Source organism: Marmota flaviventris, chromosome 13, assembly GCF_047511675.1.
Source record: "Marmota flaviventris isolate mMarFla1 chromosome 13, mMarFla1.hap1, whole genome shotgun sequence".
Taxonomy (NCBI): Eukaryota; Metazoa; Chordata; class Mammalia; order Rodentia; family Sciuridae; genus Marmota; species Marmota flaviventris.
In genome coordinates, this window is record NC_092510.1 from 1,571,013 (window position 1) to 1,598,676 (window position 27,664).

Sequence of the window (27,664 nt, forward strand, 5' to 3'; positions counted from 1 at the left end):
CAAATACATGGCAGCCCCTCAGGACATCATATTATTTAGGTTTTGCAATATCATTTATGGCATTATAGATTAATTATACATAACACACTTTTATACGTTTTAACCCTGAAGAAAAATAATTGGTACTTGAGAAAATTATTCTAGGTACCCATTTGGTTTGCATTGGGAGAAAGTGAACCTCCAAGAGTTTACTGTCTGCCAGGTGGGAACCATTAACTCTAGTGGGTAGATCAGATATGCAATATATTTCACAGTGACTGTTTCCCACATCCTGGCAATGCTGCTCCTGCCAATCAGCCAGATGGTAAAGCACATCTGGAATTACCCTTGTATGTGGTTTTCCCTTTTTTTATTTTTTCTTCTTTTCTGAATTAACCGTGTTGCTGTATTTCTTCTGATCTCTCCAAAAGCCTTCTACTTCAATTATTCACAAGTCCTTTCAGAAAATCCTCAGCTCCATAAGTGGAAGTTGTGGAGATGGATAATCCATGGGAGGAAGATTGGGTATTGGAATATCCTTGGCTTTCCCAGTATTTGCTGCAAATTTCTGCCAGGTTGAAAAAGCTGTAGCAGTGTCTGAATGTAGTTGCAAGCTCCATAATGCTGACTTTTCTATAAAATCAGCATCAAGGGGCTGGGGATGTGGCTCAAGCAGTAGCGTGCTCACCTGGCGTGCTTGCGGCCCGGGTTCAATCCTCAGCACCACATACAAACAAAGATGTTGTGTCCACCGAGAACTAAAAAAAAAATAAATAAATATTAAAAAATTCTCTCTCTCTCTCTCTCTCCCACTCTCTCTTTAAAAAAAAAATCAGCATCAACATCCAGCTCCTTATCTACTGGACCTATTAGAAGTCTGGCTTTTTCAGCCTTTAGTGTTTTATTTTCTTTCCTTAATCTTTCATTCTCAGCCACAAGGAACTCCACATGCCTTTTCAAATCTGCAATTTTGGTTGCCTGCTTCTCAATAATTGTTTTATCATCCTTCGGGGCTTTGCTTCCAATACATGGCTGTGTTGGCTCACTCTTTTGCTGAAGTAAAAATAGCAGTGTTTCTGGATTCCTGTCAAAGACTCCATGAATTTCAGATAGGTGTTTCTCTGTACAAGGGCTGTAGTTCTGAGAAAAAAGGGGACTATGACCCTCTGCATCCTCATCAGAGGGTTTGTGAGATACCTGAAGATGGGTAGGTACATCCTTGTCTGTGTTCTAAGCTTTTGATTGTTCTTCACACTTTGCCCTTTTCCACCTCTCCTGGATGAGGAGGAGCTGTTTCATGTGGCTATCCCTTTTTAATTCCAGTGATAAATGAGCCTATTTCACAAAAGGAAAATTACAATTTGCAGAATTTAATATTGGAAATCTTTTTTACTGTTAATATATCCTATTCCAAGAGCCTTTCTGACTTAACACTTAAAATTTTTATACTGTTTGAAATTTAGTAAAGATTCAATAACAATATCAAAATAACATAAATTAGAGAAAGGTGTATTTTTTTACTTAATTGAAAGCACCATTTATTAAGTCAAAATCCTAATCTCAATAATTCAGACTTTTTCTGACTATGCCTTACACTTCCTCCATCTGCAATGCCATGCCATTTGTAATCATCTTAGAATTGGAGAAATCCTTTCTATTTAGACCTCAGTTCTATAGTAACCAAAACGAAAAGTCTTCCTGTTAACAGATTTAGAAAGCTCAATGCAGGGCAGATACCAATAGCAGGTTCTATAGTATCAAAGACTTAGTTAAATATCCTATGATTCAGTGTTAAGAAGCAAGTGGGTTTTCCCTGCCACTGATATCCCTCTCAGAAATTATCTCCTTATTTCAATTAGACATATATGTACTAAGTACTTCCTAGGTACCTGACATTTTACAATCAAGAAATCAGAAGCCAGGTTTGGTGGCACATGCTTATAACCCCTGCTACTTAGGAGGCTAAGGCAGGAGAATCACAAATTCAAGGCCAGCCTGCAGAACTTACCAAGACCCTGTCTCAAAATTTAAAATAGGGCTGGTGATGTAGCTCAATGGTAGAGCACCTGTCTATCATGTACAAGGCCCTGAATTCAACTCAGACCCCTGTTAAAAAAAGAATATTTAGATAAAGGTATTTTTAAACCTTAACAAGCCTTACCCTAGCATAGAAAATAAAAGTCACTGGTAAAGCAAATTTTGAAGTTAAGAACTTTTTAACATAAGGCAGGGGGCATAGTGGTACAAGAAGGCTGTAATTCCAACCATTTGGGAGACTTAGGAAGATCAAAGTTCAAAGCCAACTTGGGAAACTTAACCAAACCCTGGTCACAAAATAAAAATAAATGAAAAGGGCTGGAAGGATGTGGTCCACAGGTAGAGCACCCCCTAGGTTCAATTACCAGTACAAGGAGGAAGTCAAAAATAAAGAAAAAAAAAAAAAAAAAAAAACAATTGTCTAAGAATTCAAGAACAGACAAATGGGAGACTTCATATTTAAAAAATCTTCAACAAGCAGATTTATCCAATTGGATCCAGGCATGGTGGTGCACACATGCAATCCCAGCAGCTCAGGAGCCTGAGGAAGGAGAACCACAGTTTCAAAGCCAGCCACAGCAACTTAGGGAGGCCTAAACAACTTAGCAAGACCCTGTCTCTAAATAAAAAATAAAAATAGCTGGGGATATGGCTTAGTGGTTAAGCGCCCCTGGGTTCAATACCAGGCACCAAAACAAACAGCCCAACGATGGTCAAATATAAGCTACTAACAGGATGCAAGTTTCACCATGCTTAAAAGAGCAGGAATGAGGTTGGGGGAGAAGGTTGTTTCTGCATGCCATGATATCAACACTTCACTTAGTTTGCACATTTTACATATTTTTAATATAGCACTTAAAGACCTGCATTTGATCCCCCACCATCAAACAAAAACAGAAACTCTGCAGATTTTACAATTAAAGAACTTAAAGAGGGGTAAAATGCTTTTTTTACACACAGTTCAAGTCTCCATTTTAAAAAAATCTTTTAAAATTTTGCTGTAAACCTTAAGAACATGTCTTACCTGCTCAGACTTGCTCAGCTCCATAGCATCAGAAAGATATGCTGGCCAAAAAAAAGGAACATTAATATATGGGTATCATCCTATAATTACCAGGTAAAAGAAGTTTTGATACTTCTCATACAGAAAAAAAAAAAATGATCTTACAAGCAGTAACGCTATGATTAGTGTTTGGAGGTTTTTTTGCTACAATACTGGTGAATGATCCCAGTGACTAAACAAGGGTTAGAGCTCTTCCACTGAGCTATATCCATAGCCCTTTATACTTTGAGATAGAGTCTTGCTAAATTTCTGTGATTGACCTGGAACTTGTGATCCCCCTGCCTCAGCTTCCCCAGTCTCTGGGATTACAGGCATTCAATACCTTAACTGGCAGGTTCTATGCTTTAAAATCCCTATGGAAGGGCTGTGGATGTGGCTGAGTGGTAGAGTACTTGCCTAGCATGTGGAGTCCTACATTTGATCCCCACCATCAGACAATAACAGAAACCCTGCAGATTTTACAATTAAAGAACTGAAGATGATTTCATTTGAAAAATAATGTTTAGTGAGGATTAAAAAGTAATAAGAACCAGGCAGGTATAGTAGTGTATACCTGTAATTCCAGCAACTCGGGAGGCTGAGGCAGGAGGATTGGAAGTCTGAGGCAAGGCTGGACAAATTAGACTTTGTCTGAAAAAAATACAAAAATAGCTGGAGTTATTGCTCAGTGGTAAAGCATGCCTGGCTCGGTTCAATTCCCAGTACTTAAAAAAAAAAAAATTAACAAAAACCTGTTAGGTACTTAGTCCAAAATAATTCCCATTTTGAAAATTAGCACCTGGCAACCAAGAATGGCCTTCCTTTTAGGCCCACCCCCAAAGATTCCCTAACTACTAAAACCAGAGCAAAGGTACCAAATAACAATCACAGGGTTTTTTAACTACTCCCTTGTACCTGACTATATATTTAAAAGACATTTTTTCCAGCAGGCTGCTGTGCCTTGCAGAAGGGCAGTCTAGTAGATATTCTCTGTCAATAAACCTTTGCTTGAACTCAGATGTATGTCTCATGAATATTTGCTCCAGCTACCCTAACAAAACCTTTCAGACCAGGTGCAATGACAAGCACCTATAATCCCAGCAGCTCTGGAAGCTGATGCAGGAGGATCTGAAGTCCACAGCCAACCTCATCAACTTAGCAAGGCCCTGTCTCTAATAATAATAAAAAAAAGAACTAGGGATATTGCTCAGTGGTTAAGTACCCCGAGTTCAATCCCAGGTACTAAAAACAACAATAACCACAAATCTCTGATCTCAGGATCAAACTCTGGGTGACTTAATTTGAAGAAAATCCTTACTTTTCCTCTTTTGGTTGATTGCTAGGAGTCTGCTATGGTTTGAATCTTAAATGCCCCAGGAAGCCCAAGTTTAGAACATTTGCTCCCCAGCTATTGGCACCATGGTTAGGTATTGGAATCTTTAATGGGTAGGGCTTAGTTAAAGGAAATTGGGTGACTCAAGGTTTGATGTGAAAGGCATATGTGTCCCCATCCCCTTCCCCTCTCTGCTTTCCATTAATATGAAGTGAGCAGCTTTGCTCTACCACATATTTCACCATGATGTTCTACCTTGCCACAGGCCCAAAACAACAGGGCCAATAAAACATGAACTGAAACCATGAACCCATTAAACCTTTCCTCCTTTCAAGTTGAATCTCTCAGTTATGAAAATCTACAAGAGAAAATTGGTAACAATAAGCAGCAAAGTCTTTGCTATGACTATACCTGATAGTGGCTAAGAAATCTTTTAAATTGAGATGGAGGAGGTGTCATGGCTTAGAAATGTTGACTACAGAAAGCTTGTAATGTTGTAAACAGAGCTTAAAGTGCAATTCTGGTGCGAACTCAGAAAACCAGAATGCTGATAAGAATGTGTAAACTAAAGGCCAAGCTCATGAGGTTTCAAACAGAAATAAGGACCCTACTGAGAACTGGACTAGAGGCCATTCATGTTACATTCTGGAAAAAAAACTAGTCTACATTTTATGTATGCCAAGATTCTGTGAGGCTGAATTTGAAAGAGATGGACTAATTAACTTGGTGGAGGAAATTTCAAGGCAGTGGTCTGTGTTTAGCTTTCAATTAATATACCATTGAGAATGGGAACAAAAAAGAGAAAAGAGAGATTTAAAAACTTCAGTTTAGACAGAAATGTAGAACCTTTAAAGTTGTGGCCAAATAAGGTACCACTGCTAAAGAGATCAGTGCCATCAAAAAGAAGCTAAGGACTTTGCGCCTCAGGAATCAGCAAGACCCATCATAGACTCAAAGACTTCTGTTTGATAAGAAAGCCCAGGGGAGCCCTACTCCCACAGAGTCAGGTAATTGTTTTCCTTGTGTTCATCTTTCAAAGGAATCAGAGTCTGCCATAGCTGTGGTCTAAGCAGGCCATCTACTGCTCCAGCTGGTAGCATACCTTGTCATCCATACAATGGTGCTTTTGCAAGCACGAAGAATACAGGAGTTATTACATGGGATCCTGGGGGATCCCATCAAGACTTCAATCAGCATGTGACAGTCAAAGCCCCTGCCAAGTAGCCCCTGAAAAGGCAATGTGTGAAGCTGTGAGAGTGAAGCTAAAGCTGCAATGGAGACCCCAGTAAGTCAGAGATACCAGGAATGTAGAATGCCTGCCAAGGGAAGTCACAGGCAGAGAGTAAAGCCAGCCAGAGTGAGTGGCCACATGCACTACAGTTGGCAAAGCCAGGAACAGGGCTGCCTAAACCCTTTGGAGTTCACATTATATCACTGTGTCCCAAATGCAGCACATGAAGCTACAGAACTCAGTATTTGCTCTGCTGGGTTTCCATCTTGATTTGGTCAAATCCCTTCTTTCTTTCTATGGTCCTATTCCTCCCATTTGGAATGGGAATGTCTATCATATGCCACTGAATGTTACAAGTATGTAACTTGTTAAATATTCCAGTGGCTCACAACCAAGTTTGCCTTGAGTCTCAGAGTAGACTTTGGATTTGGACATTTGAGTAATAAATGGACTGTTAAGATTTTGGAGACTCTTAAAGATAGAATAAATGCATTTCATTTCATGAGATGGACATAAGCTTCTGGGGGACAGCAGCAGAATGTTATGGTTTAGAACTTGAATGCCCCCTTGAAGGCTCATGTGTTGACGGTTTGATCCCTAACTGATGGCACTATGAGGAGGGAGATAACAAACTCTGTGGAAGGGGATGTGAAACAGAAGGAAGTTGGGCCATGGAAGGCATGACCTTGAAGGGGATACTGGCCCCAGCTCCTTCCTCTCCCTCTGCTTCTCAAGGCCATGAGATGAGCAGTTTTCTTCACTACACACTTCCTACCATTAAGTTCTGCTCACTGAAGGCCAAAAACGTGAGGCCAAAAATGATGGGTCTGAATGACCATGGACTGAAACTCTGAATTTTTTTTTAAAGAGAGAGTGAGAGAAAGAGAGAGAGAGAATTTTTCAATGTTTATTTTTCAGTTCTTGGTGGACACAACATCTTTGTTGGTATGTGGTGCTGAGGATCGAACCCGGGCCGCACGCATGCCAGGCGAGTGCGCTACCACCTGAGCCACATCCCCAGCCCAAAACTCTGAAATGTTTAAGCAAAAATTAACTTTTTATCTTTCTATATTGATTTTCTTAGGAATTTTGTCAATGTCAAAAACAACACAAAGAACTAATCATAAGTTCTATAAATATTCAAACTCATGGTACATTTTGAGGTTTATAATCTCAGTCTGTTTTTCATTTTGTGCTTCTATGGATTTCTTCATTTACTTAGTTTTACTTACATTCTATATTTCATTATGTTTCTCTGTGAGACATTTTAAATATGTTTTTGAACAAGATGGGGTATAAATAACATTAATAATGGATCTACTTCCTATATTTTGTTTACTATAAACTTTTTGATATGCCTCATCCCTATATTAAGTCTCTTTTTCCCCTTCTGCAGATACAAGACACAGCTTTCTGCCTGATCTTTATTTGTATTTTAATGACTTTCCAATTTCATGCTTATAAGTGTCTGCTAGATTCTATCATTCCTGAGATGCAAATTAATTAGACGTTCCTTGTCCAAAGAAAACCAGGTGATTATAGTTTTGATCGAGCCTTACATGCCAGATTTACATTTTTCTTCACTTTGTTCTCATCTTTTGTTCCTGTATTAATTTTGCATAGCTTGTGTATTTTTCTTCATTAACATTTAAATCTGTTGAGATGTTCTATCTGCTCTACTACTGTTCAGATACACTGTGGATGAATTTTCTTTATTATTACCACCTACCTGAATAAATTTTTCTACTTGTCACTGCTGGAATTACAGAAGTGTGCCACAGCATCAGCTGTTTTATCTACTTTCTTATCAAATAGAATGCCTTTTGCAAAACTAAAGAAATGCTTCCCTTTGTAGAGCCTTAAAACAGTATAATGCAGTGGTGCATACCTAAAATCCCACCAGCTAGGGAGGCTGAGGCAGGAGAATCAGGAGTTCAAAGTTAGCCTCAGCAATTCAGTATAAGGCCATAAGAAACTCTGTGAAACCCCGTTTCAAATTAAACAATGGCTAAGGATGTAACCAAGTGATGAAGTGCCCCTAGGTTAAGTCCTAAATAAAAAAAAAATATATAAAAAAAATATATCTCACAACTGGGAATTGGGGAAGGGGCCACATGGGGTATAAGATATTGAAATCTGGGGCACTTAACCATTGAGCCACATCCCCAGCCTTTTTATTTTTAATTTTGGTACAGGGCCTTGTTAATTTACCTAGGGCCTTCCTCAGTTGCTGAGGCTGGCTTTGAATTTGAAATCCTGGACTCAGCCACCGAAGTCACTGGGATTACAAGCATGTGCCGCATGTCTGTTTTCAATTTGGAATTTTTAAAGGTTATTTTAGAAGGATAAAAAACTTTCAATCTGATTGCATGGTCATAGATTTCCTCCACAAATTCAAAACAGGAACAAATGCTCACCAAGAGAAATTTGGTAAAAGAATAGGCATCTCAGGAAAAAAAAAAGAAAAACTAACAATTCTGTTTAAACTGCTTCCTCCAAATATGAAACAAGGCAAATATTTAAAGTGGATATTAAGAAATGATGGGGACAGGAACTAAGAAAATCTGAAGAACCTACTAATTCTTCCAGTAAGGCATGGTAGTGCATGCCTATAATCCTAGAGACTGGGGAGGCTGAGGCAGGAGGCTCACAAGTTCAAAGATAGCCTCAGCAACTTAGTGAGGCCCTAAGCAACTCAGGGAGACTCTGTCTCAAAATATAAAAAGGGATGGGGATGTGGCTCAGTGGTTCATAGGCAACTTCAATCCCAGGTACCAAAACAAACAAAAAAAAACTTGTTGTCAATAAGTCAATTTAGAATACAATGAGCTCATTCCAACACATCAGTTTTGCAACTCTAATACATGGCTATTTTTTAAATATTTTTTAATTGTAGGTGGACCCAATACCTTTATTTTACTTATTTATTTTAATTTGGTGCCGAGGATCGAACGCAGTGCCTCACACATGCCAGAGGAGTGTGATACCACTGGGCCATAAAACCAAGTCTAAACTCCAAATCAGCCCAGTTGGATATACTAATCACATTAAGTTCTATCTCCATGATTTAAAGCTAATATGATTTAACAGGCTATCATCTTTTCTTTTTTTAATATTTATTTTTTAGTTTTCGGTGGACACAACATCTTTGTTTGTATGTGGTGCTGAGGATTGAACCCGGGCCTCACACATGCCAGGCGAGCATGCTACCACTTGAGCCACATCCCCAGCCCTGGCTATCATCTTTTCTAACCTAAGAATGTCACAGAATTTAGACTAGGTCAGGGTGATATTTGAAGCCCTTAGCAGTTTCAATTATTCAAATATCAGATTAGGAGGAATGTAAGTTTTTCCCTTTATTTATTCAGTTAGCTAGAATCTTTGGTTTTGTTGTTGTTGTTTTGGTACTGGTAAGTGAACCCAGAAGCATCTCAACCACTGAGCTACATCCCCAGTGCTTTCTTAGTTTTTATTTTGAGTCAGGGTTGAAGTTGCTTAGGGCCTTGCAATGTTGCTGAGGCTGGCCAGGAACTTGCAACCCTCCTCCCTCAGTCTACCAAATTGCTGGGATTATGGATGTGTGCTTATGGAACTCATATGTAACGTGACTTAAATAGTTAAACAATATGTCGCTTTTGTGGTGACTAAAATTTAATAATCCAATGGATAACAAAATATAGTTTAGGAAAGATTTAATAATACTGAATTCACAAGCCTTAATGTTGTACAAAAAAAAAACATAAAACTCACCATAAAATACACAGATTTATGTGGTACCTGCCATCTGCCCATCCTGCAGCACAAATATCAAGTGTTTAAAATTCAGACTCCTTTAAACAATATTTACTATGAATTGGCAGACTTCTTGCAATTGGCTCATAAGTTTTTAGGAACATGGCTGTGTATAAGAACTATATACCAAGGTGCCATTTATGCCATCTTCATATTTCAGACAGAAGACTGGTTTAGGAGAAGCTGGGAAATCCATCATATTTGAAAAATACTCTTAAGCTAATTTTCTAGGTGATAAGCAGAATGATCTAACATGCATATGCAGGACAACAAACACTACTGTTGTGATTTTCATTCTAAATAAAGTGGTCAGAGATACTGGGAAAAACAAATTGCTCTTCATTTTTACAATCAGTATTTCTTAAAAAGACAATTTACCCGCAGCCTTCTTGTGACAATAAATAGCCTCTTTGTATTTCCCTGAAGCTAATAAATGGTCTGCTCGTCTGCTCTGCTGATGAGCCTAGAAGACAAACATCTATAAATTACTATTAAGTGCAAAACATGACTTTAGATAACAACAATAGACATTGAGGTGGAATACCTACTTACTGTAAGTCTTTGGGTTCTATCACTAGCAACTGCCCCAAACAAACCAACCTTTTAACAAGATAAATGATACTATTTGTTGTCACACCTCAAATCATCATCACAGCTTTATGTATATCAGGATCTATGAAAAGAGTAGATAGAACCTAAAACTACTGCATCTAAATAAACCCTCTCCCAGTTAACACCAGGCACTTCAATGACCCACATTCTTCAACTCCAGAGGTTAACTAGAAAGAGTCACAATTATAGTATGTTACTAAAAATATATATTTTTTAAATTTTTCAAACTTCTTTCAAAATAAGAGTTATTTCATAGACAATTCCACTAGTCTTCGGGTAGGGAGAGGGAGCATGGAATGAATAGATGAACTCTAGATAGGGCAGAGGGGTTGGAGGGGAAGGGAGGGGGCATTGGGTTACAAATTATGGTGGAATGTGATGGTCATTATTATCCAAAGTATATGTATGAAGACACAAACTGGTGTGAATATACTTTGTATACAACCAGAGATATGAAAAACTGTGCTCTATATGTGTAACAAAAACTATAATGCATTCTGTTGTCATACATAAATAAAAAAACTAACTTAAAAAAAGCTATTATCAGAGAACCACTTATCATATGGTAAAATTTAACTGTTATTATTATCAGTTCATTCTTCCCTTTCAACATAAAGCTGCTATTTGTCTCAGAAATGAGAAATCTGTGCTGGACATGGTGGTATTCGCCTATAATCCTAGCTCCTCAGGAGGCTGAGGCAGGAGAATAACAAGCTTAAGGTCAGCCTCCGAAACTTAATGAGATGCTATTTCAAAAAAAATAAAAGGAACTGGGGATGTAGTTCAGTGCTAAAGCACCACTGGGTTCAATTCCTGGTACCATTTAAAAAATTAAAGAAAAAAAATTTGCACTTGAGGCACTATGATACCAATACCTAGTATTAAAGTGATTTTTTTTTTTTTTTTAAATCAGATACAACTCACGAAAAGAACAAAAGCAAATGACAAAATTCTAAAATCAAATGACTTAAGTATCCCCACATGTAAAGGTAAACAGATTAAATAAGCAATACTGGCCTTTTATTTATCTATATATTTTCATGGTACTAGGGATCAAACCCAGAAGTGGTTTACCACTGAGCTACATCCCCCAGTCCTTTTAAAGTTCTGAGTCAGTGCCTTGCTAATTTGTTTTAGGGCCTCATTAAGTTGTGATCCTCTGGTCTATGCCTCCTAAGTTCCTGAGATTATAGGCATGTGCCATCATGTCTGGATATTGTATGAATTTTAACCACAGAGTCAGACTAAGCAAAAAATATGTTCAAAACACATAAATGTTTTCAGGTACCTAGAAATGACAGGCTCTGGCGAAAGAGAATATACATAATGAAGAAAACTAGTAGATACAAGAAGTTATGATTAACATTATTTCTCTAATGAATATATTCTGATATTATTGTTAAGGCTTTTCCTTGAAATCCCACAGACCATCATAACAAGGAGTGGCAAAGTGTAGACCTATACCTACCAAGAATCGGGGGCTCTGGTATCAAATTCTTGCTCTCCCACTGAAACAGTTAATTTATTCCAACCTTCAGGGCCCATTTTCTTACCTATAAAATGATGGATTTGGAACTGATCCATGGCACTGAAGTTTTAAATGGAATTCAAATCGTGAGCACTAGGTGAAGATGCAAATTCTGGGTCATTAGGTTTGGAATAAGGTTTAAGATTTTACAAAGGTATATAGCTAGTTTTATAGCTGCTGGCTCACAGATACATTTTGAGAGGCAAAAACAAGATGCTATTTGAGATTACTGCACTCTAGTACTGTCTCTATGATCTTTGTGCCTTTGGGGACTCCAATCACTTTCTACCTTGTGCTATGGATATTTGTGTGCCTCCATAATTAAACTTCAAGCTATGATGACAAAATAAATGGTTACTTGAACTTCTGAACAAGAACAAAGAGTTCCTAATAGGTGAAGTCAGGACTTCTTAGCTCTCCCATCTTCCCTAAAACTTCCCCATGAAAAAATCTAATCTCCGACTCTGCCCATTCAGGATTTACCTCTCACTATAGTCTCAGATATAATATTTTCTAATAAACACACTCATCTATTTAGGTTATTTCACACCACAGCAAATTCCTTTTTTAAAGTATAGTTACTATTAAATTCTTATTAAATATCTACCAAGTGCAGACAGAGTAGAGCCCAGATTCCAACTCTCAGCTTGAACACTTTTATAAACACATGAACTTGGCTTTAACTATCTGCCTCAATTTTCTTATCTATAAAATGAGAATTATTGTGAAAATTAAACTAATTAGCACCCCTAAATGGTTTGTTATACTAAGAACCATGATAGATAATGAAAGTGGAGTTTTTTTTTTTTTTTTTTTTTTTTTAATCACCAAGCAGTTGACAATGAACAGTGGGACACACCTGTAATCCCAGCGACTTGGCAGGCTGAGGCAGAAGGGGCACAAGTTTAGGATTAGCCTCTAAAATTTAGAGAGGCTTTAAGCAATTTAAGAGAATCCTGTTTCAAAACTGAGGGGGTAGTTAAAAAATAAGCCAGACATGGTGGCACACGCCTATAATACCAGAGGTTTGGGAGGCTGAAGCAGGAGGATCAAAAATTCAGAGCCAGCCTCAGCAATGGTGAGGCACTCAGTAAATCAGTGAGATCCTGTCTCTAAATAAATTACAAAACAGGGCTGGGGATGTGGCTCAGTGGCTGAGTGCCCCAGAGTTAATCCCCAGTAATCAAAATAAAAAAATAAAAAGTAAAAACATCTGGGTGATGTGGTGCACATGTGTAATCCCAACAGTGCAAGAGGCTGAGGCAGGAGGATCTGAGTTCAAAGCCAGCCTCAGCAATTTAGCAAGGCCCAAAGAAGCTCAGGGAAATCCTGTCTCTAAATAAAATATTTTTAAAAGACCAGGGATGTGGCTCCATGGAAAACACCACTGGGTTCAATCCCTTGTACCCCCTCCTCAAAAAGTGACAACATAGTTGGGCAGACTACATTAAAGTACATTTTTTTCAATAACTAAAGATACTGCAGGAAACCTATTTTGGTAATAATTTTCTTATTTTCAAAAGAATCATTAAATATTTCCCATTTTAAAACTGATCTCCTTAAATACTGTTCTTAATTGAATCAATTCATTAAAAGTAGCTAAGGTGTGATGACGAAAACCTGTAATCCCAGTTGAGGCAGGACTGTAATCCAAGTCTCAGCAATGTAGAAAGGCCTGAGCTAAAAGAAAAAAAGAAAAGTAGTACATGTATAAATTTTTGTTATTTCAAAGTAAAAATTATGATTTTTTTTATAATCCATGACTCCTATTTTACAGTACTCATATTGCCTTGTCCACTAGACACCTGAAGAATCCCATTCAGATTTTTGTTGTTGTTTTTGTTTGTTTGTTTGTTTTATGTGGTGCTAGAGATTCAACCCAGGGCCTTGTGCATGAGAGGCAAGCACTCTACCAACTGAGCTACATCCCCAGGCCCCAAATTTCAATCTTAGAATCAGATACTAAGTTAATAATGTCTCAAGGTTTTAAGTAATGTGACATTCAGGAACTTGGAAATACAGGTAGAAACAGGTTTGTAAAGAGAAGTGAAGCAGTCAGCCTAAAGAGTCAGAGAATCCTGACTGAATCTGAGGCTCCCTATGTTCTTAGACCCATGTATACTATACCCCTTCTTTTCCTGCTCCTTTGTTTAGAGTCCAATAAATCAACTCTTTTTGCTTAAGCTGATTTCAAATGGGTTTTCATCATTTGAAACCAACAAAAACCTAGCAAATATAACCTGTTACTAAGTGGCTGATCTCACTAACAAATATTTTCTTTCTACATCTACTGGCTTTGTTTTTGGAACTGCGATTGGACCCAGGAGCACTTTACCACTGAGCTACAGCCCCAACTCTTTTCACTATCTTTTTAAATTTTGAGATAGGGTCTCAAAATTTGCTGAGGCTGATCTAGAACCTAGAATTTTCCTAACTTAGCATCCCAAGTTACTGGGATTTACAAGAATGTGCACCTGGCTATAGGCCACTTTTAAAATATACATTCCACACTGCACTCTTACCCAAAGGAAAAGAGTATCATCTTTGATAACCTTCAATTTATTAGTTCATTTAGGGGAAAATTGTATACACAAATGAAAAGAAACAAAATGCTAAAAAGTCCACAGAGGAAAATATACCATACTCCTGACTTTATAGTAGGGTTGTCTGTTAGGAGTCATCCACTTCCCCCTTCTTTTCTTTTTTTTAGGAGAGAGAGAGAGACAGAGAGAGAATTTTTTAATATTTATTTTTATTAGTTTTTGGCGGACACAACATCTTTGTTTGTATGTGGTGCTGAGGATCGAACCTGGGCCACACGCATGCCAGGCGAGCGCGCTACCGCTTGAGCCACATCCCCAGCCCCTTCTTTTCTTAATCAACAGACAACTAGCAAGCAGTATCTACAACCAGTAAACACTGAATGGACTACTCAGCATAATAAAAAAAAAAAAATTACATTTAAGATATTCAAGTCAGAAGTGGTGGTTTCAATCTCACAATCATTATCCACTCTAAATTTCAATGTTTTCATCTGTAAAATGTAAAATACCTCATATAGCTATTAGGAAGACAAGATAAATAATATACATATTGCCAATCCCATCACTTAGTAATTGCTGGACATATTTTAGTGCTCCACTGCCTTTTCCTAGAGTGCTTCCATTAAGCCCAGCCTCACTTGTGACAGGAGGTTAATTTTCCCTAAAATTTTCAGGGCAACAAGGAAAGGATTCAAACAGCCCACTTTACATTAAAAATTTCACTGTATATAATATAAGACAGTCACAAAGACACCAGGAAAATGCAAGACTATTCCTCCTTGGACCATCATATAATTATTTTTCTTGGATTAGAATCTCGAAAGCAAGTGGATTCATTTACCTCAAATAAAGAGAGAACTGACTACTCTGGAGGGAAGCTCAGTTACTCAAGAAACATTCCAAACACTTAAGAGACAAACATATAGGAAACACTTTGACCTGCCTTTGCAGCACAGTTAAGTAAATCATGACCAATGGTCATATGTAAATTAAAACCTTACATCATCTCCCAAACTGGAAGCAAACAAACCAAGAAATAGAAATGATCTCACATAATTTTTTTCCAGTACTGGAAAACTAAAAACACTCTACTAGTCCTTTCTCCCAATTTTGTAAAATTTTAAGACAAGGTCTCCCTAAATTATCAAGCCTAGCTCAATAAACCTCAACCTCTCAAATTGCTTGGATTACAGGAATGTGCTTTGCACCATTTATCTCACATTAAGTTTTAACATGTTACCACCTCACACTACCAAAATTAAATGTATGAAATGAAATGCCTAAATAGACACTAAGAAATTTTATGTTACAATCTTTCCATATTGACCAAAAGGAGAGGAAACCCTCTGGGGAAAAATAATAATAATAACCAGATGAAACAAACCTACTCAAAGTTGAAAGACTATTTTTTCTTCAATGGAAGTGAAATTTATTTTTCTTTTTAACAATTTTTTTGGGGAAAGATGCATTATTTGTACAAATTTCCTTTTTTCCCTTGTTTTGGCAATACTGGGGATTGAATCCGGAGTACTGTCACTGAACTACCCCCAGAAATTTTTCTTTTTAACGTTGAGACAGAGTAACACTAAATTGCAAAGGCTGGTGTCAAACGTGTGATCCTCCTGCATCAACCTACCAAGCTACTGGATTACAGGTATGCACCACCATTCCCAGCTTGTTCTAGTTAAACATTGGAATGACTATTTCAAATTCTTCCATATCTTAAAAAATTTCATTGTGAGAAATAAGCCTTAGGGCCCTTACTGTAAAACTAACATAAAAGAGTCAATACTACAGTGGAGGCAATAAATGCTGACATAGGATCTACAGTTCAATATAGATAAGGGCCAAGGTGAAATTAAAATGAGAAAATTAATAGAGAAGCACTGCTAAAAAGCATCCAAAGCATGAGTTTGATCCATATTTTACTCAGTACCCAAGAATATATTAGGTCAATACCTAAGTAATTACTTAATTTCTCTCAATGTAGGTTCATCTGTAAAACTGGGAAAAAGTTCTTACTAAACCCCAAGGATCCCTGAGGACACATGATTATAAATCCATGTAATAATAATCCTGTAATAAGTCCTTATGCAATGAACTTGAACAATACTAGAATGTGTTTAGCAAAATTTTGTTAGAGGCCTCTCAATTGTACTTAATAACACAATTATTTGTTTTGTATGGTACCAAAGACTGAACCCAGGGGCACTCAACCATTGAGCCACATACCCATCCCTATTTTGTATTCCATTTAGAGACAGGTCTCAATGAGTTGCTTAGCTTTTAACTGGCTATTAACTCCCAATCTTCCTGCCTCAACCTCCCAAGCCCAGCAGCAGGGATTACAGGCATGTATCACCACACCCTGCTATTATTATTATTATTTTTTTTATTTTGAAACAAGGTCTTGCTAGATTGCTTAGGGCCTTACTAAATTGCAGAGGCTGGCTTTGAATTGCCAATGCTCCCACCTCCAACTCCAGAGCTGATGGGATTATAGGTGTGAGCCACAAGAGTCTGGCTCACTTTTAAAACCATTTAAGTAAAAATTAATCTCTATTCCACTATTATATTCCAATAAATAGCTAGGTAATAAATCAGATCTCTCAAATCTCAAATGATTTAAGAATTCAAGATGACAAACATGCCACTTGTCACATAGTTTATGGATTATGAAATTGTGCTAATCTTTTAAATATAATTATTTTCAAAAGATAACACAAGCCTGGCATGCTGAAACATGCCTGTAATCCCAGTAGGTGGGGAGGCTGAGGCATGAGTTCCAAACTGGCCTCAGCAACTTAGCAAGTACCTAAGCAACTTAGATTGACCCTGTCTCTAAATAAAATTACAAAAAAGGGCTGGGGATGTGGCTCAGTGGTTACACGCCCCGACTAATTTTTCCTAAACTGCTGACTCTGTGCTCTATTTTTACCACAATCACCAGTTTCAGACTTTTACTAAGCCATGACACACCTGTAGAGCAGCTGATGGAGGCTATGTGGCAGGCTGTAGCCAAATAAAGTGAAGCTAACTGGAACTGAACCAATGGTCATTTTGCAAGGACACTTGAACTTTGAAGCACTTTGTAAATGGCTGAATATTTCTAATACCCCTATTAAGTTTCAGTATTGAGTCACCCAAGTTTCACTGCAAACTATGTCACCTTAAAACAAGAAAGGTACAAGACAGTATTCTGGCTTTTAAAAACTCCCTAATGTAGTCCAAAGTTTTTGAGTGTAAACAACAAAGGGGGGACGGGTCAGGAGAGGGGCCAAAGTAATAAAACTGGAAGAGTTTCTCAAACAGCTAACCTGCCAAAGTTAGGTTGGAATAATGACTTTAGATGATACCAGTGACTTTGAACCACAGCCGTGGGTTAGAATCTTAGGCTTTAAAGCTCAACAAATTCAAAACTGTATAAGTGAGACTTTAAGTTATGGGCTTATGGTCTTATTATAATAATGGCTAACTCATACTCTACTATGTATCAGATGCAGTACCAAGGGGTTTGCAACTATTTCCTCCTTTAACCCTAACACAAAACCTGAAACACAGCAAGATCAAGTAATTTGCCCCAGGTTAGGCATCAATTAAGTGACAAAGTCAGAATTTACCCAAGCAGTCTGGCTTCAGAAACTATTTTCCTAAACCACCAGGCTCCATTGCTTCTCTATATAGTGTGAACCAGTTCAAGGCTCTTCCAACACAGTAGGGTTGAGAGGTCCAATGTGAGAAATTAATCCTCCATAGTCCTTTTTCCCAATTCCACCAGCACAAATGAACTGCAAGCCCATGACTAAAAAGTTCTTCCTGTCTGCAACCTTAGGTATTCTAAGTTTTATAGATAAATAGATATCTATGTATCTATATGTATATCTCTCCTAGATTAGAAAACTCACAGATGCAGCGGCCAGTCTGGAAAGAACCATTTCTTATTGCTTTAAAGACTTTAGACTACCAGTATTTTTTCTGAGAACAACAAACAGCTTTTATACTTTTTGATGCCTAAATTTATGAAACTGAGCTAAAAACAGAAGGTCGTGTTTTTTTCCCCCAGCTATATGTAATTTATTCGGGGAGAAGAGAGACTATTTATGAACCCGAAGGAATACAGTAAGTAGGTGAAAAGAAAACTGGAGTTAGGGGTTTTACTCCACCTCTCCAAAGTCGGGGAGCTTAGACTCGGGCCCCCTGTGTTGAAACTTACAATCAGCATTACACACCATTTCTGTCCTAGCCAACTCCCATGCCTCCCAGGCTTCAGAAAGGCTGCTATGTGGCACTTGGAGGCATCTCCCCAGCCACAGCAGAGGTGAGGGCATCCCCAGTAGGCCGCAGCCCGGGGCCCTGCAACAGCAGACACCAGAAGTCAGTGGGAGCTTCCCCGCAATCTCAGAGGAGGGCAAACTCTGAGGCGGCTTGCCCGGAGCCTCTATGAACTGAGGGCCTGCCTGTGGCCCTCAGCCTCTGCGACTGTCCCTCTAAGACTGCCCCCTGGCCTCAAGGGTCTGTCTGCACTCTGAGGACTGTACCCCACGCATGAGGCAAAGGCACCCACCGTGGACGCAATCCTGTGAGCCACTTACCAGGTTGAGTGTGCTTCCCTTACTTCCAAAGACCCCGGCGCGAGCAGCGTCGCCAGGGCACATGGAGGGAAGTAGAAAAAGAGCGAGAGGCAGCCTTGGAGACAGCCGCCTCTCAGGGAGCCCAGAGAGATTGTGGTAGGCGCAAAAGAAGCAACCTCCCTACCACTTCCTTTTCCAGCGCCTCAGGCTGCCCCCTGAGCACTGCCGTGGCCACGATCAACTTCTGACGTCACTCGCCAGGGGCTGGTTCAAGGTGGGAGTGAGGACGAGGTGTAGGTGGGGCTCACGGAAAGCGGGCGTTCGGCTGATGTCTGCTTCAAGAGTTTTGTTTTGTTTTTTTCCCCATGAAATATCTTCTGAAAGGGTAGTCAGATGTTTTGTGAGAGGTGCAGGCTTTTAGTACCTTAAGATGGCTATCTTCCAATATTGACTTCTCTCATTTCCTTCTCGCCTGACTTTTTTCTAAATTCACTCTGCTTAGCTACATCCTCTCTTGCACTTGTGTACCCACCTTTATCCTTGTACCTGTTGATGTTTTTCAAAAAATAGATCTGAGGGCTGGGGTTTTAGCTCAGTGGTAAAGCGCTTGCCTAGCACATCTGAGGCACTGGGTTCAATCCTCAACACCACAAAAAATAAGTAAATAAATAAAATAAAGGTATTGTGTCCATGTACAACTAAAAAAGCAAATTTGAGCAAAGTTAAACCATATACTGAACTGGGCCATGATGGGAGTTAACGTGAATTATTCAGCAGGGCTCAGGGCTCTGCCTTGAAGTTGAACACAAACTAATAAAATAGCATGTGTTACAAACAGCCAAGTATAATGATGTATTTAACAATTACATTCCAAGCCATGGTGTTAGCGGTGTTTACTGATGATGAGTCCTTGCTTCCCCAATGTTGAAGTACAACACCAGAGAAGCATGCTGAGACAAGGTTAGAGTGGAAAGTAAAAGCTTTATTAAAGGAAAATACTTCTCCGGGAGGAAGAAGGGGACCCAAGAGGTGGAATCCATGGAAGGGAGAATGTGTTCCCCTTTTATAGCTTAGGTCTTCTTTAACTTTCCCACATTCCTGTCCTCTGTTCTGTTATCTTTCAGTGATGGAATGTAAGTGCAAAGGCCCAAAGGGTGGGGCACAGGTGGGACAGAGGAGTAATCTGGGCTGGAAGGACTTTTGGGTTAGCATCTCCAAGTTTGCTGGGAGGAGTTTCATTAACATTTCTTTGGGATTGGCTCTGGACCTTGGGGACTTAACATTCCAAGAGTTGTTCTGCTTTTCTCTGACTCCATTCTCAATGTAGTCTTCATTTTGGGTTTTACTGGATGTTAGACCCGATTTACCTAACTACAATGACTACCTATCTTTAAATCTGTCTTCAATGGCACAAAATTATGTCATGAAATCCACTGACAAACGTGATGTATGCTGCAAAGATGGACCAGAGTTGTAATTGAAGCCAGATTTAAAGTTAGGTAGTCAGTGTAGTTAGATAAATCTGGTCTAATGCCTGAAAGACCCCAGCCCAATAACTTTAGGCCCAGTAATAAATCACCAGGGCTTGCTTCCGCACCTGCACAGACGTCAGATGTATTTTTCAGAAAATCAGTTAAGTGTAACCGATTAAGAAAGGACAGGATGGTTGGGAAAGGAACCGGCACGGTTGGGCAAACGGGATCATACAATGAAAAACCATACAATGAATAACAAATGGTTTTTATATGGTTTTTCCAGGAACTTATAGTGAAAAACAAGTTTACCCTTTAAGTGACCTATATGCTGGATTCAAAAGAGCCAATGAGATACCTGTTACTGTGCTAGGAGGGAAACTGACCACTGTACCCTATAAAAGATCTGTACCCCAAAGCCCGGTGTGCCAGTTCACCGAAGCTCCGGCTGAGGTTTTGCTGGGCACCCGCAGGCGCCTGTGTATCAATAAATCGCCTCTTGCTTTTGCAGCCAGTGCCTCGTGCGTCTTTCTTGGACAGGGAATCGGTGGGTCTTTCAGCCGAGTGAAATCTAAAATGGAGGCCATGCTGGCAATGATTCCGGGAAACGCAGGACAACTCATGGAATGTTAATGAAGTCCTGAAAAGGCCCTAGGCCAAAGTCCACCTCAAAGAAATGTTAATGAACAGCCCCCAGCAAAAAGGTGCTGACTCAGAAGTCCTTCCTGACCAGATTACTTCTTCGGCCCACCTGTGTCCCACCCCTCGGGCCTTCCAACCTACATTCCATCACCAAAACTATAAAAAGGGGAAACAACCTCACTTCCAAGGATTCCACCTCTTGGGTCCCCTTCTTCCTCCGGGAGAAGTCTTTTCTGCTGTCCTTTAATAAACTTCTAATTTCTACTCTGACCTTGCCTCGGCGTGCTTCTTTGGTGTTATTCTTCAACATTGGGGAAGCAAGGACTCGTCACCGGTCAACAGCGGTAACATAATGAAGAATAACCAAAATGCAGTTGGGTGGTGAAGGAAATTTTCCCAGGGGTGTGTGATTTTTCAGATGGAACCTTTAAAGAGCCAGCTAAGGAAAGAGCCTTTCAAGGAAAGGAAATGTACTGCAACTCTAAGCTGAAAGAAAGAAAGAAAGAAAGAAAGAGAAAGAAAGAAAGAGAGAGAAAGAAAGAGAGAAAGAAAGAAAGAAAGAAAGAAAGAAAGAAAGAAAAAACAAAGGCTGCCTGGGCAATTTTAGCAAGACCCTGTCACAAAAATGGCTGGGGAAGTAGCTTAGTGCTAAAGTAAGTTAATGCAAGAACATGAACTCTTTCTTTCTTCTTTTTTTCTCTTTTTGAAGGGTTCAAGGGTTGAACCCAAGGGTGTTTAACCACTGAGTTATATCCCCAGACCTTTTATTTTTTTTATTTTGAGACAAGACCTCACTAGGTTGCATACAGCCTCACTAAATTGCTAAAGCTGGTTTCAATTATGTGATTCATCTCCCTCAACCTCCCAAGTTGCTGGGATTAGAGGCATGTGCCACTGCAGCTGGCCTTTAAGTACAATTTTAATGCATAATGAAGCACTTAGATTTTATTCCAAAGTGCATTGGAAAATAAGTGAAAGTGTTTTTTCTTCTCCTTGTTTTGCTTTGGTTTTTTGCAGTGCTACTACTGAGTCTCAAAGGAGAAGCATGTAAATGGACAGGTGGCACATATTTGTGTCTATTGAGACACGCAGGAGTATAATGGTCCACTTCATGCTTTGGAGCTCTGCCATTGAGGCTTATTTTTAAATGGACATTTTTTTTTATCCCTAATCTTGGAGGAAACAGGATTGTCCTTCTTCCACATCCTAAACCCAGTTATCTATCCTTGAGCACACATCTATCTCAGGAATAAAGTAATTCAGATTTTGGGAGTTGGATCCAGAAGATCTAAGAAATCTCCCAAATTAACAAGTGAATTATGACCCCTATTAGGACACACCTAGAATGTACCCTTTGAATAACCTTCAAATATCCTCTGTTCCCACTGATTGGTAGAATCAGACTCTGGAGACAGAAGTTCCCTGTGTTTTTACTTTTCTAACAAAGCAATAAAATTTATTTTTCCTTTTTTTTCTCAAAAACCATGTCTCATTATTGTATTGGCAACAGGGGCAAGAAGCAAATTTTTGGTAACAGAAGAATGGCAAAGTTGAGGCAGCCTCAATAATTTAGGGAGACCTTCAACAACTTAGTGAGACCTAGTCTCCATATTAAAACAAATAAAAATAAAAAGGACTGGGGATGCAGCTTGGTGGTAAAGCACCCCTGGGTTAAATCCCCAGTACTGGAGGTTTGGGGGAATGGGGGGGGGTGAGAAAGAGAGTGCCCAAGAACTTTTGGAATGCAGAAAACACCCATGAACATTTGAAATGCAAAACAGGAAACACTTGGGCAACCCATGCATGCCCTTGGCCCAGGTTCTTGTCTGAAAAAAGTAACAGGACACAAGGAAAATAAGCTAGAGCTAGAAAAACTGGTGTGAAATTTTGTAATGGCTCTGTCTTCTGTCTTCAGCCCTTAGCTATTGCAACCAATGGGTTGCTGTTTCTCCCTCTGAAAATGCCTTGCATTCTCCCTTGGATATCTATCTGTTTTCCTAAATAAATTTGTGTCTCTGGTTGGCGTGCACTGAATTTTTTTTCATTCTTGTATGCCAAGGACCCCACTTGTCCTGAGTCAAGTTCCACTCTCTGGGACCTCCTCTAATGACAGAGACCCTCTTTTTCTTTTAGGTTCCTAGAATCAACTTAAAACATTATTAATATTGAACAGATCCTGCCCAGAAGCTATTTGTAAGTGTTCTTCTCTGCCACTTTAACCTTTCAAAACGTGCTGTATTGTAACAGTGGTCCATATTGTGCTTTGAATATAACCCTGACTGCTCTAGCACTGTAACATATTTTTAAAACAGACCTGTTTCTTTCTCTTCTTCTCTCCAAGCCTGTCCCTAATCTCTACTCCCTAATCCCAAAGGAAACAAGATTACCTTTCTTCCCCATCCTAGGCGGAGTTATCTGTCCCTGAGCACACACCCACCTTAAGAATGAAATGATTCAGATTTTGGAAATGGCTTCAGATCTCAGAAATTACTATCTTCCAAATTAACAAGTGAATTACAACTCCTACAGATTTGGAATGTAGCCTTTGAGTCTGTTGGCAGCAGGTCCACCCTGGCCCCTGGAGCCCAACCTCCACTAGTTTGTTCTGCATGCCAGTGTGGCCAGCTCACAAGGCCATGGCGAACTTGCGGTTTTTGTGTTCCTGCTTGTCCGTCTGAGACATATGTGTCCCACTGGAATGCCTTGACCTTTTCCGGTCTGATGGACTTCTTGTTAAGGGAGGTTTCGGTACCTGACAATAATAGATGTTGAAATTAAATTTCTCCCCCCTCCCTCCTGCTTTTGGGTAGTTTTCCACTTCTGCTGCTTGGGGTATAAAAATGTGTGTTAGCAATAAAGTGTGTGACTCCTGGATGAAGAACCTTGGTGTCCTGTGTGTCTTTTAACCTCGCCTTCCCTCGCCGGACTCGGCTCCCTTGGCCGGATGAGGCAGAGTCACCTCTTTAAAAGCCTCCAGTTTCTGCTAATGGCAGATTCACAGCTTTTGGGAAGCTGTGTTTCACCTTTTCTGATTAAGCCATAAACCTTTTTTCTTCTTCTCATAACCATGTCCTCATTGTTGTGTCAACAACAGGGACAAGGATTGAGCTTTCAGCAACATGATAGATATATCCTGGCCCTGAGACTCTTCCTGTGAAACCAGATATGAACATTCCAGGTCTTTAAGTACGAGCAAAAGAAAAATAAGACCCAACACATATATTAGCACTGACCCCAATTGAATGTTTAGATTTTTGCTCAACTGTTTATATATTTATTTATTGGTAGCAGAGATGAGACCCAGAGGCACCCAACCATTGAGTCACATCCCCAGCTCTTTTTTTGTGTTTTACTTAGAGACAGGGTCCAGCTGAATTGCTTAGGTCCTCTCTAACTTGCTGAAGCTGGCTTTCAACTCCTAATCCTCCTTCCTACTTCAGCTGAGGTTACAGGTGTGACCACCACACCCAGCTAAACTTTCTTGTTTTCCTGTGGTCTGAATTCAATGGCAATAGTTAACCCATGTGTGGAATATGATCTTCTACTGCAACTGCAGATTGTTGTAACAGGAAGAAATATTTTTCTTTGGGGAACTAGTTAAATCTCAGCAGTAGTGAGAAATTCCAAATAGTTGTTTCATTGGTTATTTGGTTTACCAAACAGGAGGTGGCTCTTTGGCTTCAGGCACAGAAGGGAATAGCCAAAGCTAAGGGAGAGTCCAGCAGAACCTGACAACCTAGACATTGAGCAGGGAAGGGTGATAAAACCAGAGTGATTTTTGTTGTTATGGCATGGAAGGGAGGTTGGCTTAACTGAAGTGATAGAAGGGGTTATATTTTTGTTTTTGTTCTTCTCTTGTTGATGTTTTTTCTTTGTTCTTGAAGGATTTGCCCTGCATCCTGAGGGAACTTGAAACTGCAATGTTAGAAACACTCAGCATCTGCTCTTGGTGAGGAGTGAGCCATCTGCTGCTCAGGAAACATGCTATTTCAACAGGCATGTTTTCCCACAAAGGTAGAAGGACACTTTTCTTGTCAGAAGAAGGGAATAGTGCCTCCAGCTGCCTGAGCAACTGCTTCAGAGGATGCCAGAGTTGGAAATGGGTTGAAAGCCTGGTAGATGTGAGTGCTTTTGCTTCACTTTTCTTTATATTGGAATTGTAAGGGCTTTGCCTGAGTTTCTCAGCAAAACATATCACATTTGGGTCTTCATCTTCTCCCTCTCCTTTCTTTTTTATTTTGTTATAACATTGCTGATAGTGTTCAACAGCAGAACACTAATTCTAGATTTTTATGATTCATTTTTTTTTTGTTCTGAATAGCATTGTTATTGGCCAAAATATAGGGTATGAACTCTAGCCCTAGTGCCTGAAATTGCCAGGTTGCCCATGAGGGGAAGGTGTTCCTGGTATTGGCTGATGTGGGTGGGCATGGCCAACATATATGCTCTGTTCTTTCCAGGTAGACTGCTGATCCCATTCAGGGAGGCTCCCCTACCTCTACAGAATGGCTTGGCCCATTCCTTGCAGCTGTGTAATAGGGGTTCCCTTGATGCTTTGACTATATCCCTTGTGGCTTTGAAACTTACAAGTTGTTTTTTCTTTTTCCTAAAGATTTTTTCTGATCTTCTCTAATCTTTTTCTTAACCTGCTCCTTATCTTCTCTCTGATCTTCTCCTTCCTGATGTTCTTTTCCCTAACCTACTCCTCCCTGATCTTCTCCCTTATCTTTCCTTTAACTTTTCCCTGATCTTCTCTGATGCTCTTTATCCTAAATTTCCTTCCTCATTTTCTCCATGATCATTTTTTTCCTGATCTTCTCTGATCTTCTTTTCCCTAATCTTCTCCTAGCTGATCTTATTCTCCCTGATTTTCTCTTTCCTGATCTCTCCTTCATAATCTCATTTTCTCTGAATTATCTCTATAAAAGCTTACTGTTTCTGAAAAAGGGCAGAATCACAGTCTTTGAGACAGGAGTTCCCTGTGTTTGTCCTTTGCTAGCAAAGTAATAAATCAGCTTTTTCCTTTTCTCAAAACAGTGCCCTTGTTATTGGGTCAGCATCAGGGACAAGGTCTGAGCTTTTGGCAACTGTTGAAGTTGGGATAAGATATGTACAGAAAGAGAATTAAACCCTCTATGGATGAGCATGTTTCCTGGGAATGATCCCCTGCCCTTTCTGTTCTTCCTCCCTCTGGCTTCTTCTGAAAGTATGAAATCCAGCATCTTTACCCTGATCAGGCCCAGCTGAGGAAAGTTCAATGTGGCAGCTTCCAGGTTTAAGCTGCTGTGCTTCCACCTCTTCACCCAGCAGTGTCTGTGAGCCCAGATCCAATGTAACTGCTGCAGGATGCCTGCAGTAGGTGACTCAGAGTGTTGGACTGGGGTGGAATTTTCCGTTCCTACAGTGCACTGAATGGGGAAGTGACGGGAGAGAAAGTCATACTGCTGACTTCTGTCTGGCATTACTCCCTTGTGTAAAATGGGGCAACTGGGGGTGAAGCAGGCTCTGCTTAGGTATGGATATAACATGAAACTGAAGGATAACCAGTATTCTATTGAATTATTTGAGAAAAAAAAAGTAATATAATTTTCTTTTTGTCTCATGGCAAATAAATATGTTTTTATTTTAAAATTATATATATATATATTCCTTGATAGCCATTATACATGTAATGTATTTAACAGATGTAACTTGAGTATAATACTTTTATGTGGTATTTTGTACTCTAGTTAAATCAAAAATCTTTCTGGGCTCTAGAAACCAATTTTTCTCAAACTTTATTATTTTTATTTTTTTGAATGTACCTCCTCTTTCCTCCTAGGCCCCATATTTACATTGTGTTGACAAGTATAGCTCTAGCTTTATGCTATCATGTAACTGTACACTGTCATGGTACACACATACTATAATTTCTACAGGTCTATGCTGCTTGGTGAGGAGTACTTCATATATACATAAACAGTTTTCATGAAGAAATAATAGCAGTTTCTACTCCATCTTTACTTCATGAGAATTTGTTTTGTGTCCTTATCAATACTCTGTATTCTTTTGGTTGTTGTTGTTTCTTACTGGAAATTTCAATCAGGGGCACACAGAGACTGGGTCACACATAGTTGCTTAGGGCTTTGCTAAATTTCAGAAGCTGGTTTTGAACTCAGGATTATCTTGCCTTAGCTTCCCAATCCAATGGGATTAGAAGTGTGTGCCATGGATCCTTGTTCTATTTTATTTTTATATTGAAATATATATTAATTCTGAAAATAATTTATTCTTGATATTAAGAAAGCATAGAATATCATTTTTTTCCACAAATAACCACCTTTTTTTGGGAAAAGATGTCAGTAGTACCAGATGTATACTTTATTGTTTTCTAAATGGAAAGTTTATTATTATTAATATTATTATTACTATTATTATTATTATTATTATTATTATTAAGCTATGTATGAGTCACAAAAGTTTATCTGTTCATATTATATGGTATATACTCTTTTCTATAACTTCATAGCATACTTCAATGTGTATCAAAATGACCTGTTGCGGGTTGGGAGGGAAGAGAAGGGTTCATGGGGTAAGAAATGATGGTGAAGGGCTGGGATTTTGGCTTAGTGTTAGAGTGCTAGCATGGGTGTGACTTGGGTTCAGTTCTCAGCACCACATAAAAATAAAGGCATTGTGTTGTCTCCGTCTACAAAAAAAAGACTCTCTCTCTCTTTAAAAAAAAAAAAAAAAAAAACTTTATTAAAAAAATAAGTGATGGTGGAATATGATGTATATTATTATATAAATACATGTATAAAGAAGTGAATTCATGTAAATATACTTTGTATAAAACCAGAGAAATGAAAAAATTGTGCTCTATATGTTTAATAAGAATCGTAA

The 27,664-nt window shown here is 39.1% G+C and overlaps 1 pseudogene; it reads right to left on the bottom strand.

Annotated features, from left to right (window-relative positions):
• Positions 1-419: 419 nt before the first annotated feature.
• On the bottom strand, positions 420-9,871 carry LOC114081406 (nuclear receptor-binding factor 2-like; annotated as a pseudogene).
• Between the last annotated feature and the right edge of the window lie 17,793 nt (positions 9,872-27,664).